Source organism: Herpailurus yagouaroundi, unplaced genomic scaffold (assembly GCF_014898765.1).
Source record: "Herpailurus yagouaroundi ecotype Mexico unplaced genomic scaffold, PumYag 100, whole genome shotgun sequence".
NCBI lineage: Eukaryota > Metazoa > Chordata > Mammalia > Carnivora > Felidae > Herpailurus > Herpailurus yagouaroundi.
The window spans coordinates 54,089,896-54,108,304 of NW_024412391.1; the positions used below are offsets into that span (position 1 = coordinate 54,089,896).

An 18,409-nucleotide genomic window follows, 5' to 3' on the forward strand; every position below is an offset into this window, starting at 1 on the left:
TGTTGAGAAGATTTCAAAACTTCATAAAACTTTCCAAGGAAGGTTATGGGTAATGGGTAGCTACTGAAGGTGTTCTAGCCAGAGAGTAATGTATTACATTACTTCATGGTAAGATTCCTTTCAAAGCAGCTTACAGGATGAATTGAAATAAAGACAGGTAGAAAGAGAAGTGACTACAGAAAAGTAAGGTCAGGTGAGAGGTGAGCCCAGGAAGGGTGGGGAGGAGCTCAGAAGGTGCAGTCAAGAGACTCATTAGAGGCAGAATGGAGACATCTTAGAGAATGAGAGGGCAAGGTGGGTTGGGGACCCAGAATGGTGCATGGTTCAATGGTTCAGGCTTGCAGCCAGTGCAGGTGGAAGCCAAGCAGAGGAAGAGGAAACATTTTAAAGGGGAGCTAACACATGTGTTCAGTTTTAGAAATTTAATTAATATTATCTTATTAGTATAATGACAAAGATGTTCATATGACTCAGTTTTATGCTAATGCCGACTTGTAAGCAGAACATATTGTTTCCATGTGAGAACCTTCTCCCAACTCTTAGATGTCCTTCCAAGTACTTCCTCCAATTCTAGTTGCTTATCTTCCTCATGTCTGTGTCTCCCAATCAGAATGACAAGAACACGCTTATGAATTTCACTTCTTGGCTCTCTAGGGAAAATACATGCGTGCGCGCGCGCGCACACACACACACACACACACACACACACACACACACACCACATTTGTGCTCTGAAAGATTTCCCTGTGCCTCACAAAGCACTAGAAGTATTTCTTCTCTTTCTCTTCCTGTGACTTGCTTCCTGTGGCTTGCTTTGAAGTCTTTGTTGTCAGGAGAATTAATTTGAGTTTCTCAGAGCATTGGAGCTAGAGTGAAAAAACTTGTCTTTGCTGTTAACTTGTGTTAGGCAGAAGATGTCACTCTTTTGGAGCCTTATTTCGCTATTTATAAAATTAAAGGATTGGATTAGATAAGAGTTTCTTAACTCTTTTGGCTCTTGACCTCATTTAGGGGATCCCTAATATTACATGGAAAATTGTATGTCTATTTATTGAAGCACTTGTCTCCAACAACATCCACAGCTCTCATCAGATTCTTAGGGTTCTGGGCCCCCCGAAATAAAAACAAAAAACACTAGTATGATCATTGACATAGCCACTGGATTTGTTGCCATAAAGCTGCTATTTTTTGATGGTAGCAAAAATATTTGGCATGGCATAATAGTTTTCTTAGATGTAGCCCTATTCTAGGAATTCATTCTTAAGTTATTCTGTTCCTTTTAGTGCCTCTATGATCATCTAAGATGCCACCTTAATCACAGCATCAGGTCTCTGAGGGGGAGGATGGAGTGGGGAAAATCACAGAGGTCAGTGGGGGGAGGATTCTGTGTGGTCAAAACCTCTGCCACCTGATTCTTGAGACTAGGGGCATGTTTAGATTTTCTTCCCTTCACTTATGCAAGCCGCAAGAAAGGATGTGAAACCCTTGGCACTGTTAAAAGAGTTGCCGATGTCTGTCCTGGACAGAAATTGGCTGCAGAGTACAAGCATGAACAAAACTGGCCAAAAGCTTGTCTAACTCAGAGCAGTGACAGTTACAGAGATAAAGTGAGTGAGATAAAGCGAGAATGAGTGTTGACCTTAGAGCTATTTTTAAGTCTGAATGTTGGCCAGTGCTCTAATAAACTAACCCAAACAGACTTTGTAAGTTCCAGATAGCATAATTATATACTGATGACTTTTTGTTTCTCCATAACTCCATAAGAATATACAGAGTTTAGCTTCATTTCTGTTTGCTTAATTTATAAACAATGGTTTAGTCTTCTAAGAAATTTTCACAGGATCTATATTGACCTTAATCATATTTATCTCTGCTGCCCCTTGTCCTTGATTTCCCTTTTTGTCTCTCCCATATCCTAGAGACTATGGATTCTCAAAGTAACTGAGGTTAAATGATCCAGTTTTGTTCATTTGTTTGTTTATTAAATTGTGAGTTTACCCAATCTATGTGTTTTTACCACACATACTTATTTATTAAATTGTAATTTTCCTCAACCTGTCATTTTGTTTTTACTGTATATACCCACTGAGCAACTTGTCACGATGACTCACTGGATTAAATCCAACAATATTTGAACTGGTCTGTAGCCTGTCGAGTGAGTCCAGTGACAACTTGCTTGGAAATTGCAGGAATGCTATTTGCAGGAATTTCTTCAGCCCTAAAATGACAGGGCACTTGATAAATGTAGAATATGTATGATCATGATAGCTGGCCTCTGGTTTGGTATGAGACATCCATAGGCAAGTAGACACAGTGCAGCAATGCATTAGTATTCAAATGCAATAACAGTTTACACATTTTTAAAGAATCACTGATAAAATATTAATATAGAAAAGCAGTGATCAAAAACAACTACATTAAAAAACTTTTTTTTTTGCTCTAAAGTCTTGAGAACAAGAAAATCTCAAATGTTGTCTCCAGTTGTAATCTGGTTGACAAGTCTAAGAAATTAATTTATCAGTGATTATGTAATTAATACTCAGGCACACTTTTTTACTCTTGTGTGGCAAAAGTTTAATCTTGTTACTGTATTTAGACATGATATACATAAGCATTCCTTCCCATTCAACATGTAATTTTGGAAACATATAATTCCTAATGGGGAATCAAGTCTCTAAAACTTAACCAGAGCTCGGCAAATGTATTTACATTTGATTCCTGGAAATGAAAACCTTGAGTTCTGTTTTTGTTTGATTCTGGCTCACTGTGTTAAAATTAGGAGGAGGCAGGCCATGACCCCAGTTAGCATCAAGTCATAGTATTTAATGTGAGATGGAAAGAGCAATTTCAAAGCAACTTAAAATTTTAAAACTTTCAAGGTATGACAGGGGTTCAGTCCTAACATTTAGTATCTTCAACATGGTGATTTGTCAGTAGAATCCCTTCTGTGTATTCCCATGAATAGCCATTCTATGAATCTTTATATAGCCTCCTTAAGAAGACAGGTGTTGGTCTTAATAGTTAAAATGAGTTGTAAAGATTCTAAAGTAAAAAGGAAGTTGCTGATTATTTCCAAACGAGGGGAAATTATTAAGTAGATTCCCATTCCCTAAATATTCTGTGGAGATTGTACAGCACAAGGTTTTGATAAACCTGTCATTAAAAAGTCATTTGCTCATTTGAAGTCTTAATTTGAGTGTATGAGTAAAAGGTTTTAAGTAATTATGGCTCAAAAGCACTGTGACTATATGAAATAGCACCAGTTTTTATTGTATGTAGAATGTCCCAATAAGATGAATTGAGCTTCTATTAATACTTGATGTTTCTATTTAAAAAGCTAAATGATTATATGGATGTAGTTAGAACTTTAACTTTTATGAATCCGTTTGGTGGTATCTTCAAGAACTATTTCAGTGAATAGGATACCACATACTACTTTTTAATAAAAATGTTAAGCTTGAATCCTAAATTTTGAAGAAACCGAGAATAGTAGATAAAGGCCTTAATGTTCTCCACACTAAACGCACTGCCTTTACATGACCAGTCATGTCATATTACCACGTAATTAGAAATCACTGGCACTGGCCTGTAAAAGATACCTGCATGTTTCCTGGACATCCCATATAGAATGCTCTTCTACATAGGGCATTCAATAACACCACCATACACTTGGTCTGTCTTTCCATGCTGTGGCAAGATAAAATGCCGATGTTCTAACTTCACTACCTAATAGCTTCTCTGGAAAGCATTTAAAAGTAGAGATTTTTTTTTAAAGTATTTTTTTAACGTTTATTTATTTTTGAGACAGAGAGAGACAGAGCATGAACAGGGGACGGGCAGAGAGAGAGGGAGAAACAGAATCTGAAACAGGCTCCAGGCTCTGAGGGGTCAGCACAGAGCCCAACGTGGGGCTTGAACTCACGGACCGTGAGATCATGACCTGAGCCGAAGTCAGACGCTCAACTGACCAAGCCACCCAGGCGCCCCTAAAAGTAGAGATTTTTAGCGGTAGATGACAGAGGCTCAAGTGAATGTTAAAAGGTCTAATTGGCTTTATTAATTGATGCATGAATCAACAGCATCCAGTCTAGGAAAAGGTAGCTCCTAGGAATTGTGGAAATGGAAGGATTTTATGGGCAGAATTGGATGGGACAGTTAGCAAAACAACGATTGTTTCAGGCAAGGTCACCTTCCCTGAGAGGAAGAGAAAAGGGTCTTACTAGGTGGATTGCCTCATCATCCTTTAGGGAACGGAGAGGGCCCCTGTGACAGATTACCTCATCGGTGCTGACCAGAAAAATCCTGACTGACCAGGACTAGTTTCTCAGGGAGGCTGAGATTACAAATAGGTTAGGTATTAAGCCCTGGTTTGGGGACTTGACCTAGCACAGGTGATGCCATTTGAGGCCTGTGTGTTTTTTTAACCCTGGAATTCATCCCAGGTGAATCTGAGTCAACTCAGTTACTTCCACATCACCAATGGCTTTGTTCGTGGCTACGTGGTGAAACAAACCATATGTAGACCTGACTTTTTTTAAAGCCCATGTTTGTTCTAAAATCCAATTTTGTTGTGCATAGATGAAATTCTGGTTTGTGTTTGCTATGGATTTCTCTTTACTTAATATCACACTTATAATGATGCTTACAAAATACTGTTTATGATAATAGGCTGCTTAGAGGTTACTTTTCTTTCTTTCTGAAGATAAAGTAAAAAACAAAACAGAAGATATTTTCAAACTTGGAAATAGTTAACTTTAAAAATTAAACTTGAGGCTTTACTGATCCTTAACACGCAATATTCATTTTTCTGGATATAAATTGTTTCAAGCCCAAATGGTGCATTAAGATGTTTCAGAAACTTTATCGAAACACCTTATTTTTGTTTACCACTTAAAATTGTTTTCTCCTGCATGAACTGAAACCTTGTGGTTATAGTCGTTGCTTATCCACTTGTTTCACTGTAGCATATCAGGTAGGTTTTTATTGTATTTGGCAGACTTGTTTATTTAAGAAAGCCTTAACAAACATTTTTGAAATACTAGTTGGCAAGAAAATTGAGAAAAACAAAACAAAACAAAACAACTTGTTCATACACACAGGTTTGCATGATTGCCCTCTCCTGAGGCAACAGTGTCATTACTTTTTACAAAGGGTTAGAAATGAGAGCTGACAGTCATTTGCAGATCAAATCCTACTTCGTTTGGCAAGTAGCCACATTCTCTCGGACACAGTCTACTTAATCTGGGCCACACGTCTATTGTCTTCTAATTTAAGTTTTTTTAGATTCAAACACTCTCGAAGAAAGGCCACCCCCTACTATCACGTACATACCAAATTTTTATGCTGTTTTTATATTAATACCATAGAATATTCCAGAATACGCCTTCATAAGCTTTACAGAAAGACTTAGAGATTTGCATATGAGATGCATATCTTGCAGTTGATTTTGAATTCTATTTACAACTATTTTCTGCCTTTGCTCTTTTCCCTTATGATGGAAAGTGTGATGGGATTAAATTATTGTTAATACAGTTCACCCTTGAACAGCATGGGTTTGAACTGTGTGGATCCACTTATATGCAGATTTTTTCAATAGATACAGTACCATACTGTAAATGTATTTCTTTCTAAAGTTTTCTTAATATTTTTTCTACCTTCCTTTATTGTACGAATATAGTATATAATATGACCTACAAAGTATGTGTTAATCGACTGTTAATGTTATAGGTCAACCTTCTGGTCAACAGTAGGCTATTGAAGTTTTGGGGGAGTCCAAAGTTATGCACAGATTTTCAAGTACATGAGAGTTAAGCGCTCATAACCCCCATATTGTCCAAGGATCAACTGTATAATGATTGCTGCATATGACTGTCATCACTAATATCATTAGGAAAAACATTATAATAATGCCCCTTGTAGGGGAACTTTTTGTTTTATAATTTTTGTTAGTATACAGAGATAATTGAAATGAATATTATTTGCAGAATAATAATTTCTGTATATTTATCCTTTGTGCCCTGGTTTTACTTTGTAATCACACTCTAAATATTTTGTATTAGCCAGGAATTCATAAATATTTCATTGTTGATAAAGAGAAAAGAATTACTTTTAATGAAAATGAGAATTACAGTTTCAGAGTGGAAAACATATCCTTCCCAAGTTTTCTGGAGAATATATTTTGAAGAGAAAAAAGCATGTATGTCCAACTCTGCTGAAAGTGTTGTGTATGTGTAAAGATAACTTCAAAGGAGTTATATAAGAAATTGCACTGGGGGAGATGCAATGTGTGTATAAATAAGTGCCACATGAGATAGTGCAAGTAGCAGGTGGAATAGATAGTTTAAGGGCTAGAAGAGACAGATCATTCTGCTCAAGGGGATTGAGAAATGCTTTATGGAATAGATATCAATATCAAATGCCTAACATTGAAAATCTAAGGGGTGCCTGGATAGCTCAGTCGCTTGAGATTTGGTCTTTGGCTCGGGTCTTGATCTTGTGGTTCACAAGTTCGAGCCCCACGTTGGGCTCTGTGCTGACAGCTCAGAGGCTGGAGCCTACTTCAGATTCTGTGCCTCTATCTCTCTCTGCCCCTTCCCTGCTCATGCTCTGTCTCTCTTTCTCTCTCAAATAAAATAAAAACATTAAAAAAAATCTGAAAGACCACCATTACAAGAATGAGGGCAGGAGCTAAATAATCATTGTGTTAATTAAGGGTATGACAAGCCTTGCAGATAATTGGCAAGCCTTGCAGATAATTAAGGGTATGGCAAGCCTTGCAGATAATACATAATTGTAGCACAGATTTTACTGTTGGATTTTTAACTAAAGCAAAACTTATACTGAGAGTAATAGATTTTGTTAGACAAGTAATGACAAAAAAAATGGTAGAAAGCTTGAGATACTTGTACTGTGCCTTCATTTATTCTTTGAACGATACTTTTTGGAACTGTACTATGTGCTGGGATAGGTAAAAGGCACTAAAATAAGGCAGATGTGTTCTGACCATCAAAGAGCTTAGAGTATAACTGGGTTTAGGTAGGGAAATTCATGTTTTACTGTTTTTGGATGGCAAGTTCTGTTGTTTAATTCTTGAGCATAGATAAGTAAGCAACTACTACGTAAATAGCATCAGTCATATGAAAGCCATGCTTGGCAGAAGACACGCATGCACAGAAGAATGGAAGCATGTGTGGTTACAAAGTTAGGGTATGTTGTAGTCGCACATACTTACATCATGCTACTGATGGAAAGTTTGATTTAAAAGATCACTCCTTGGAGGTTGATAAGGAGGTGGATGAGAGGCATGTGGCATGTGTCAGGTGAGTGCTTTTCCAAAAGCTAGGGGCTTGCCTCTTGATGTGAGAGGGTGAGGCTGTCACTTGTGACATCATCCCAGTTTTATGATTTCAAAAGTGATGAATGTAAAGTTGATTAGGTTCTATTAAAAATTCAAAAATGATAAGTTATGTACAAGATACTCTGTTGCTTAAGGCTTTTGTCCTCAATTTTTTAGTATAAAGTATGTGCTATTTTACTTGTTATTTGAGGCGTTTATCTACTAAATATTCTTTAGAGAGGAATGCATTTGATGATAAGCATAGATACTGATCGACAGCATATAAAATATAAGCTTTAGCTAACTTAGTAAGAATAGTGGCACCCCCCCAAAATGCCCATGCCCTAACTCCTGGAACCTGCAAATGTTACCTTACATGGCAAAAGAAAAGTAAGGTTGCAGATGCAAATAAGGTTGCTAATCAGTTGACTTTAAATAGGCAGATGATCCTGCATCATCTGAGTTGGCCCAATGTATTCATAAGGGTACTTAAAAGTGGAAGACGAAGGCAAAAGGCTCAGTGATGTGAAGCGAGAAAGATGTGACCAGCTATTGCTGGCTTTGAAGATGGAAGGAGGCTACAAGCCAAAGAATATGGGTAATTTCTAGAAGATACCTAAGATAATAAATTTATATTGTTCTAAGGTACTGAATTTGTGGTAATTTATTACGGCAACAAACAGAAAACTAATACATAAATATTTAATAGTGGTGAGGAACATTTACAGGTTACTGTTAGAAAATGCTTGTAACAAAATATATATTAGTGACAACAAGAAGTTGGAGAATAAAATGTCAAAATTAATAGAATTTAGGAGGTTCCTGGGTGGCTCATTTGGTTAAGTGTTCGACTTTTGATTTTGGCTCAGGTCATGATCTCAAGCTCCAAGTTGAACTCTGTGCTGACAGCATGGAGCCTGCTTGGGATTCTTTCTCTTCCTCTCTCTACCCTTTCCCTGCTTGTGTGCTCATGCTCGTTCTCTCTTTCTCTCTCTCTCTCTAAATAAATAAATAAAAATTAAAATATATTAGAATTTAATATCATAGTTTAAAATCATGATTTGTTTAGAATAAGTGTGAGCCTTAGAGTACTTTTTTTTTTTTTTTTTAATATTTGCTGGTGAAGCAACAATTTGAATCTGACCACATGAAGCTCATTGGCATGATTTAGGGATTTTTAAAAGGGGATGTACATATTTTTAAATATAATGCAGAATTATAAAAATATGCTGGCACCCATATTATTTGGATATTGACAGTATAATAAAGTACCTCAAATCTGAGGAATCATGTTTTCTATGTCATGACATTGGTGAAAAGATTTCCTTAATCCTTATTTTCTTAAAGTTTCTAATATTCATAATGAAGTATGTGTATCTTTATGTACATGTCTGTGTGTGGGGATGTGTGCTTTAACAAAATAAGAATCATTTTCTCTGGGTTACAAATGGTACCATAATGAGCTTTCCCAGGAAAAGTTTTGGTATTGGGGCCAGGTCTCCTGTATAAGGGATTGAATAGAGGACTATATATGTTTCTGCAACTTAAAATGAACCACGTGCAAAATACATTTGGACTCTTAAAGCAAATGTGCAGTTAGTAATTTCTCAAGAATTTTAAAGAGCCCCTCATGAAGGTTGTCAGTGAAGAGCTAGCAGCTGATTGTCCTTTCAGAAATATTACTTATCTTTGAAAAACTTCTTTTTGCCTTGGTTTTCCAGCCATTAGTCTCTCCCAAGAGAACTTTGAACTTAGGTATCACAGAAAGTTCCAGGGATATCAAACACTTACTTGATACGTGCTTCCATAACACCGAGGGCCTTCCCATTTAGGTTTAAGTTATAAAGTGTGTTTCCAAAAGCTTAAATCTTTCAAAGTTAGCCAGTAAACTGCACTGTGGCTGTTGTATACAGTGGAATAGAATATCTTATTTGGAAGAGACATTAGTTTCTCCCACTTCCAGGTTGATACTCTTCCTGAGATCAGAAATTTTGTCTCTGTTAATAAAACAATATTGCTGGACTGAGATTTAGTACAGGTAAAGATAAATCTCACTACTTGCTGCTTGCTTTATCTCTTTGAATTTAAATTTCCTTTTCTCTCTCTTTGGACCCTTTTGTGGCCTACTTTCTGATTGTGAGGCTCAAATGACATAATATATTAGAGACTCATGTGAAATAATCTAAGGCATGGGTTTTCAGTATTTTCTCCTCTGCACCCCCCCCCCCCCCCCCCCCACCGCCCGCCAAAGTTAATGACTGCATGGTGAAATTTATTGGCAAAATTATGTTACTGTATAATACTCATGGAAACTGATGATTTATATTGACTTATAAGATGCTCTCAGTAGTCAGGCAGCAAAGAAGCCAGTTTAACCCAGCAGTTCCCACACTTAGCAGACTATGATGCCCTTTTATCACAGAACATACAGTACATGTTGTTTAACGTTGTTTGGAAACTGCCTTCATGCAGAAACTTACATGTAAGGAAACTAAGGCCTCAGGAGTTTATGGTTGGAACACGGCAGTGGAGGGAGGTACTGCACCTTTACAATCAATTGAAATTCCTTTATTTTCTTCTTTCATTTTGCAGGTAGAGAACCACAGAGGTTTATAAAGGTTTCTATGGGACTAGGGATTTCAGAAATAATTCTTAGTATCTTTAATTGCATAACTTTAAAAAATTTATTGTTAGTACTATTATCGTCGTCATTATATCCCGTTTGATCCTAACTCGCCTCTTTTCAAAGTGTTTGTGGTGACTCTAGTAAAAATTGTGCGTGACATCATTTATTTTATGAATGCATGCTAATAATTATATTTAGGTCTAAAATCATGTCATAGTTTTGTGGAAGACTTAGATAAGAAATTGTAAAGTTTACTGTGACCATAAATCAGCTGCATGAATCAGCTTCACCTTGGTTGCAAACTTTATCATAGTTGTGTTTTCCAAGGTCCATCAGTTCTATTTAGACAATAGAGGCCAACGTGTTGAAGGCCTGATATTGTGTGCTCCAGTGGTTAGCAGTCAGGCTTTATCTCTTTAATTGCCAAGGCATGTCCCTGAGGTAGTATTTATTCCAATTTTATAGGTAAGGAATCCGAAATATATTTTGACTCCCCTGTTTGTTAGGAGAGCCATTGTTCTTCTTGTTACTTGAATGCCACCAAGAATCCTAATTATTCCTCCATGTTGTAGAGTCAGTAGCTAAGTGCCCTGAATTCTAGTTCTATATTTCTGGCATTTCCCACTTCCGTTTTTTATTCCTAATGTGACCACTATAATTTAGGTATTCATTGCCTCTTAGGAGTTGCTGGGATAGTTTCATAGGTGGTTCATCCAGTAATGTCTTTTCTGAAAACTGTCCTACATCCCACAGCTAAAATACCTGACTACATCTGTAGATTCCATTGTTCATACCATTGTTACTGTGTTGGGCTGCTATTAAGAGACAATGATGAGGGGCACCTGGGTGGCTCAGTCGGTTAAGCATCCGACTTCGGCTCAGGTCATGATCTCATGGTCCGTGAGTTCAAGCCCCGCGTCAGGCTCTGTGCTGACAGCTCAGAGCCTGGAGCCCGTTTTAGATTCTGTGTCTCCCTCTCTCTCTGCCCCTTCCCTGTTCATGCTCTGTCTCTCTCTGTCTCAAAAATAAATAAACATTAAAAAAAATTTTTAAAAAAAGAGACGATGATAGGTACATTAGTGCTTTGTGCATGACTAAGGAAACCATAGTTTTTCAGTCATTCCTCTGTCAGAGAGAAATAGACTTTATGTAAATATGACTTCAACCAGAATTAAATGTTCATCATTCAAGGATTTCTTTTGGAGGTAAGTTGCACATCCAGTGACCTTATTTGTACTTTCCTCTTCAGTTAGGAACTTGCTTCTGTGAACACTTAGCATCCTACTTAACCCCTAGCTTAAATGGATTTCATGCATGTTCATAGCTTTCTGTGCTACACTTTTCTGGGACTTGTGTTTTTATTGACTTGTGTCTCAAAATTGTTACATAAGAGAAGTCTTTAATTCTCTGGATGTCTTTGATAAAATCTTTCCTGAATAATGGAAAGTTTTACCATCTAAATACCCTGAAGCATCCATTTCAAATCACTTTGGCCTTCAAGTACTTTACTCCCAGAGAAGATTACATATGGGTTAATTTTTTTTGTTTGTGTTTTCATTTCTACGATGGAAATGCAATCATGGTTCTGATGGTCGTGGTGTGGAGTTTGTAAACTGCTTGACATAGATGGCACATGCTGTTTTCGGTGCTTTGTATTTAGTAACTCAGCCAATTAGAACATAAAGAATATCTGATATTCTTCCCAACTTAATTTTTTAACCATGAGGTTCAAGTAGATTATAAAACTGCCAAGCCTACCTGATGACAAATACTTACTATAGTTTTTCTTGGTCTATTTCAAGCAATTGTTACTCATTTTTAAATCATCTTGGTGGAACCTTACAACAATTCTTGTCTGAGGAGGAAGAAACTAAGTTATAGGTGAACTAGGGTTGAGATTGATTACTCTTTGCTCTGGTGATTTTATAATGCATTAATGTGCTAAAATCGAAAAGTACTTAAAACCTCATTAGAATTTAACACAGGACAGGGTTTTGAATTATGCATTATTCTCAAGAGATTTATTACAGACCTATACTTATAATGTAGGTGGTAAATTTTGAGTAGGTTAGGAAGATAGCCAAAGAAATTTAAAATATAGTGTATGAATATAAACGTGGAAAACTCTTATCACAGAGTACTTTCCTTAAGATATGGGGACTATTTTCGAACAATTGTTTTTCCATGCCTACCTCAAAATCAATAGTTTTATTATAATTTATATTTAAGTTACCAGCATATCAATGAATAAAGTCTTTTTTGTACTATATAATTTCTTTAATGCAATATAGAACTTTATTCTTGAAATTAGAAACCTTTTCATAATAAGCATGGTCCTGTATTTAAATTGAGTACGTACATATTTTGTACTCAGCGGAAGATCCAGGCTTGTCTAAAATTATGCATACAAATGCTTTGGGGTTTTTCTCATCAAGGAATTTGAAATGTAGTTAAATAAATAATCTTTCTAGCACTCTGATAATTACTAGCCTGGGAAAGATAAGAATTATAGTGAATGGTTGAATATATGATGCCTTTTTGCTATGCCCTTTAAAATGAAATATTTTAATATTCATATTTACATAGCTCACTTAAATCTCTTATGTTTAATATTTTAGATTTGTTAGTCTTTGTAAGAAAATAAATCAAAATTTCTGTACAGCTTTTTGCTCATTTAGGGTCCATTTTTTTTTACTCATTTACATAAATTAGAGAAGAAAAATATATAAAAGCTGGTTCTTGGTGTTTTGAATAAATTCAAGTGTTGAGTATTGGTTAAATATTTAAGAAATTGTATAATTAAAGCCTTGGTGTCAAAATATTTTATTTTATAAATTGTTATACAATACTTTTCTTAAAAAAGAAAAAAGAAGATATGGGGGTTTGTGGATGCTCATCTCCACCATTCTAACAAAAGTAGCCATGTAAATGAATGATTGGCCATGTATCAGTGACACATAGTAAAGACTGAAGGAACCTTGATTTGTTGTGAGGGCCATAGTTTTCTGACCCCTGACATGGAAGGAGGAAAGTGAAGCAAAGTGTTTGTTTGTTTGTTTAAGTTTATTTATTTTGAGGGAGGGAAAGGGGCAGAGAGCAAGAGAGAGAGGGAGAGAGAATCCTAAGCAGGCTCCGTGCTGTCAATGCAGAACCCTAGGTGGGTCTCAAACTTACTGATCATTAGATCATGACCTGAGCCTAAGTCTGGTGCTTAACTGAGCCACCCAGGCACACCAACCAAGAGAAGGTTCTTAATATTTGGTCCATCGATCACTTTTAGACATTAGCATGCAGAATGTTGTGCACTGGTTTCTTTTTCTTGTGAAATGTTTCATGCCTGTCTTCACTGCCTGAGTGATTATGCCCCCCAAATATTAAAAAGCATTCTATTTATTAAAAATGGCAGGGGAGCCTGGGTGGCACAGTCGGTTAAGCGTCCGACTTCAGCCAGGTCAGGATCTCGCGGTCCGGGAGTTCGAGCCCCGCGTCAGGCTCTGGGCTGATGGCTCAGAGCCTGGAGCCTGTTTCTGATTCTGTGTCTCCCTCTCTCTCTGCCCCTCCCCCATTCATGCTCTGTCTCTCTCTGTCTCAAAAATAAATAAACGTTGGAAAAAAAATTTAAAAAAAAAAAAATGGCAAAAGTTTATAAATAAATGTGTCCTGGATTATTCAAACAGATCTCTAGGAGATGCTGAGAAATAGTTAAACCTCATCAAAGTTGCCCATCAATTAGAAAGCCAGTTCCTACAAGACTGAGTAAAAAGGATTGTAAAAGGCGATGGTTTTGAAACTATGCTCTACAGAAAAATCCAACAGATTGCTCACAGGCTTCTGTGGGTGATGAGGGAGTCAGAAAGGAAAGTGTCACTGCTGCTCCTGATTCTTCAATGGAGGCAATTCACCTTTGTATTTTATTTCTTTAAGTCTCTGCATATTAATTAATATAAATATAAGAAATGAGATCATACTTCTTGAAAACTAGTTGGGTAATAGTAAGTTAATGAACAATTTACTGTTGTTGTTTTCTCCCTAGCCTGTACAGTATTTCTTTGGATATACTTTATCATGGGCAATAGTTCTACCTGACACTTTTTTTTTTAACAGAGAATTTAATAATGGCAAAGTAATATCAGTCTTAAATTTAGTCATGTCTGTGGGAAATATGGCTGACCAGACTATGAGTCTGTTAGCCATAATGGTACTTTTTTGTATTTTGGAGCAAGTTTTCTTTCCCTGGAAAAACACTACACCTATTGAAGGTTAGAATTGTAATTCCAATGTAGAAAATTCTTCCAAGTATCTACTTTGGGAATATTTAAGTAATATTATTAATTCTTAAGCTGTATAGCAGATTTTAGTCTAGGTAACACAAGAGATGCATTTGTACATTCTTTCATTTATTGATTAATTTTTTTTAAGTGCCTACTATATCCTAAACACCTGGGGTCTGTAGTAAATATAGTCTAGTTGCAAGAGAAAGAAAAAAAGCATTTGATTTTGGTATCACATTTCTCTTTTGAATTAGTATTAATACTATTTACTTGGGGGAAAAGCTCATGATAAATAAAGCAATTTAATTTCTTAAAATGTTATATTTGATGAGGACATTTTTGGATCTGCCATTTAAACCTTAGAAAATTTCTGGTGTGGATAGGGTGGGTTCAGGGGTGGCCACATCAGGTTTTGTTGTCTCTGTTTCGGTGATGTAAAAGAAAATGAGAATGAAGAAGCTTAATGATACCCAAGGGCACTGTTCTTACATCAGAGATCTGTTAGACTGCCTGTTTCCTCCTCTCTCTCTTCTTTACCATGCTGCACTCTGCCTCTTCCTCACTTACTACCCCTTAGGGCTTTCTCATGTAAAGTGAGCTACTCACACAGAGAATAAATAGATCCTTTAAAATGTTTAGTTAATATTTTAACTTATGATTCTTACCGTCTACCATTCACCAAAGTACAGCATAATTTTAAAAAAATAGATTTTTAAATATTTTCATAATATGTAGACAATTTTATGGAACTAAAAAGTATATTAGGGTCATCAACTTACTTTTTTTTCCTTGTGCTTATGTTTTGGTGCTCAAGTTATAATTAGCTCATACCCCTCATTGCTAAAGCCTGAAACACAGGTTAATACCGGTAAATACACACTGAAGGCATAATTTGGATACCCTCTGATCTCTTAAAAGCTCTTGAATGATTCTAAAATATTCTTGGTTAATTGTTTTTGCCAGTACTTCAAATATAGTTTTTGTATTTCTCAGGGTATACTCAAGAATGGCTTAACTTTTTCCTTTCACCCCAAGATACCATACCATTGCCAATTGTACCCTCACATAGCCAAATCCTTTTCCTGAGAAATTAGAGATATTTAAGCCGACAGTGATTTGTTCTATCTGGAAAATTATTGTAGGTGGTAAGTAAGCAGCAGACGTCTAGAAATGATGATCTTGTTTTCACATAAATATCTTCAGCTGTAAAGAGTTCAGTTAGAGAAATATATCATATATATATGTGAATAGTTGACATAGTTTATGTTCTGTTAACCTTGTTTATTTTTACAGCATGTTGGTTTTATTGTTGTCTTAATATTTACGTTATATCTATTTTTGGTCACTTCAAAAATGAATAAAGCTTATGTTGTAAAATATTTTTCCTACATGGTATTTTCCTGAAGTTTTAATAAAACATCACTAGTTTAATCAGCACTCAGTGCTCATATTTTGTGCAAGATTATAATTGCAAGCATGAATCTTTGATTCTTCATGGCTGTTTGTATATATCATATCATACAGTATGATAATGAGAAAGCAAAATTCATAACTATCTGTACATCTGGCTCAGGATTTTCATTATTAGGTTTATTCTTATTATTTTTGTGTACAAAATGCTTATAGAAAAAAAAAAGAACCACTACAGCAGTGGATATTCTATTGAAAAACTGAAGAATAGTGTCAGTGGAAGTTGAAGGAAAAAATGAACCTCTTTTTTGAAATAAGATGATTAAAAATTAAATTTTATGTAGTGTTCTTTTTTGTGTTTTTTTTTTTTTTCCATATCAGACAGGTAAAGTGCCAAGGTCATAATAAGGTTTGAGGGAGGCACATATCACACAAAGGTGTGAACATGCAGTCATGCTTAGGACTACAAAAGGATCTAATATTCATAATCATATGCTAATAAAAGGAGATTTTCTGTAGCTATCTGTAAACCTCAGTCCTCCTTTGAATAATTTTGAATACCATGTGTCTTCAGTATTGTTACCGTTAAAAAGCATAAAGTTAATACCCATACTTTTTATAAAATAATTCTTAAAGTATAAAAGTATAATTAAGAGCAAAAGTCTTTTCCTCTACCTATTCCCCTCCCCTCCCATACTTAATCACATCAAAAAGGTTAAAGTACAGATCATTAGAGTTGAGTATTTCAGGTTTCCTTTCTGAAGTAGTATCTCAATCTTGTTTTCTATAATACAGTGCTTCAAGAAATTATCTTAAAGAATTCAAATGGTGCAAATTAGCGATCTCAGAGCTCTCAGATGTAGGGAATTCTTTTATAGAGATTAATCTAGACAGAAGTCTTAAGATGTATACATACATACATTAATATATAGGTGGGGCACCTGGGTAGCTCACTTGGTTAAGCAACCAACTCTTAATTTTGGCTCAGGTCATGATGTCACAGAAGGGAGATTGAGCCCACTGTCAGGCTCATGCTGAGTGTGGAGCCTGTTTGAGATTCTCTCTCTCCCTCTTTCTCTCTCACCCACTCTTGTGCATGCTTGCTCTCTCTCTTTCAAAAAGAAATAGATATAAGTAATGTGCAGATACACACACACACACACACACACACAAACACACACGTGTGTATATGTGTGTCAGAGATACATGGTACATCACAGAGTAATTTTATGGAAGAAAGTAGATATCCTTTGTTTATTGAGGTGGAATGAGAGGAGGGTAGTGGAAAGACATACCTGATATATATGTATTGGGTATTATATATATGTGTGTGTGTGTGTGTATGTATATGTGTGTATATGTGTATATAATATAAACATGTATAATTAATACTTTAATATATGTTTTTGTCTATATATATTAATACAATCCTATAACTTTATTTTATTTTTTTTTTTAATTTTTTTTTCAACGTTTATTTATTTTTGGGACAGAGAGAGACAGAGCATGAACAGGGGAGGGGCAGAGAGAAAGAGGGAGACACAGAATCGGAAACAGGCTCCAGGCTCTGAGCCATCAGCCCAGAGCCTGACGCGGAGCTCGAACTCACGGACCGCGAGATTGTGACCTGGCTGAAGTCGGACGCTTAACCGACTGCGCCACCCAGGCGCCCCACAATCCTATAAGTTTATATGATATACAGCATTAATAAAATGTATGTTTAATATCTTCCCATTACCCTCATTCTCATTCCATTACAATAGACAATGGATACCTACTTTCTTGTATGAAATCTCTGTGAGGTGCTGATGTTTTATGCATTTGATGCAGTGAAGACACCCTGGAAGTAAAATGTTAGTGTCCAATACTAAACTATGAGTTCCTTAGGAATAAAGACCATGTGGGTGTCCAAGAGGGGAGGGAAGAAGATGGCGGCGTAGGAGGACGCTGGGCTTACCTTGCGTCCTGCTGATCACTTAGATTCCACCTACACCTGCCTAAATAACCCAGAAAACCACCAGAGGATTAGCAGAATGGAGTCACCAGAGCCAAGCCAAGCGCAGACGAGAGGCCCACGGAAGAGGGTAGGAAGGGCGGAAAGGCGGTGCGCGCTCCACGGACTGGCGGGAGGGAGCCGGGGCGGAGGGGCGGCCTGCTGGCCAAGCAGAGCCCCCGAGTCTGGCTGGCAAAAGCGGAGGGCCGTGCAGAGTGTGTTCCGACAGTGAGCGGGGACTTGACATCTGTAGGGTTATAAGCTAACAGCTCTCCCAGGAGAACGGAAGGGCTGGAGGACAACGGGAGGGAGAGTCGTTGAGCCCTGGAGGACAGAGCTCAGCTTGGCGGGGAACAAAGGTGCTCGCCAAGCCATCTCCCTCACCCATCCCCCAGCCAAAATCCCAAAGGGAACCGGTTCCTGCCAGGGAACTTGCTTGCTCCGCACAAACACCCAACACTGTGCTTCTGCGTATCCATCCTCCCGCGGGTCTGACTCCCTCCCGGTGCTGGAGGGCCCCTCCCGAAGCGGATCATCTAAGGAAAAGCGAGCTGAGCCTGCCCCTCCCGCCCCTGTGCACCTTGCCGATCCACCCCAGCTAATACGCCAGATCCCCAACACCACATGCCAGGCACTGTGCAAGTAGCCCAGACGGGCCATGCCACCCCACAGTGAATCCCGCCCCCAGGAGAGGGGAAGATAAGGTACACACCGGTCTGACTATGGCCCCAGCGGTGGGCTGGGGGCAGACATCAGGTCTGACTGCGGCCCCA

General features: G+C 37.2%; 1 protein-coding gene and 1 non-coding gene across 3 annotated transcripts in view; one reads left to right on the forward strand and one right to left on the reverse strand.

The window, feature by feature from the left end:
• CRPPA (CDP-L-ribitol pyrophosphorylase A) overlaps nucleotides 1–18,409 on the forward strand; it is a 345,176-nt gene that overhangs the window by 287,883 nt on the left and 38,884 nt on the right. The window lies entirely within an intron of this gene.
• LOC121029018 (small nucleolar RNA U13) lies at nucleotides 16,019–16,118 on the reverse strand. Its single transcript, XR_005789540.1, has one exon. It is a non-coding gene; the product is annotated as a small nucleolar RNA U13 (small nucleolar RNA).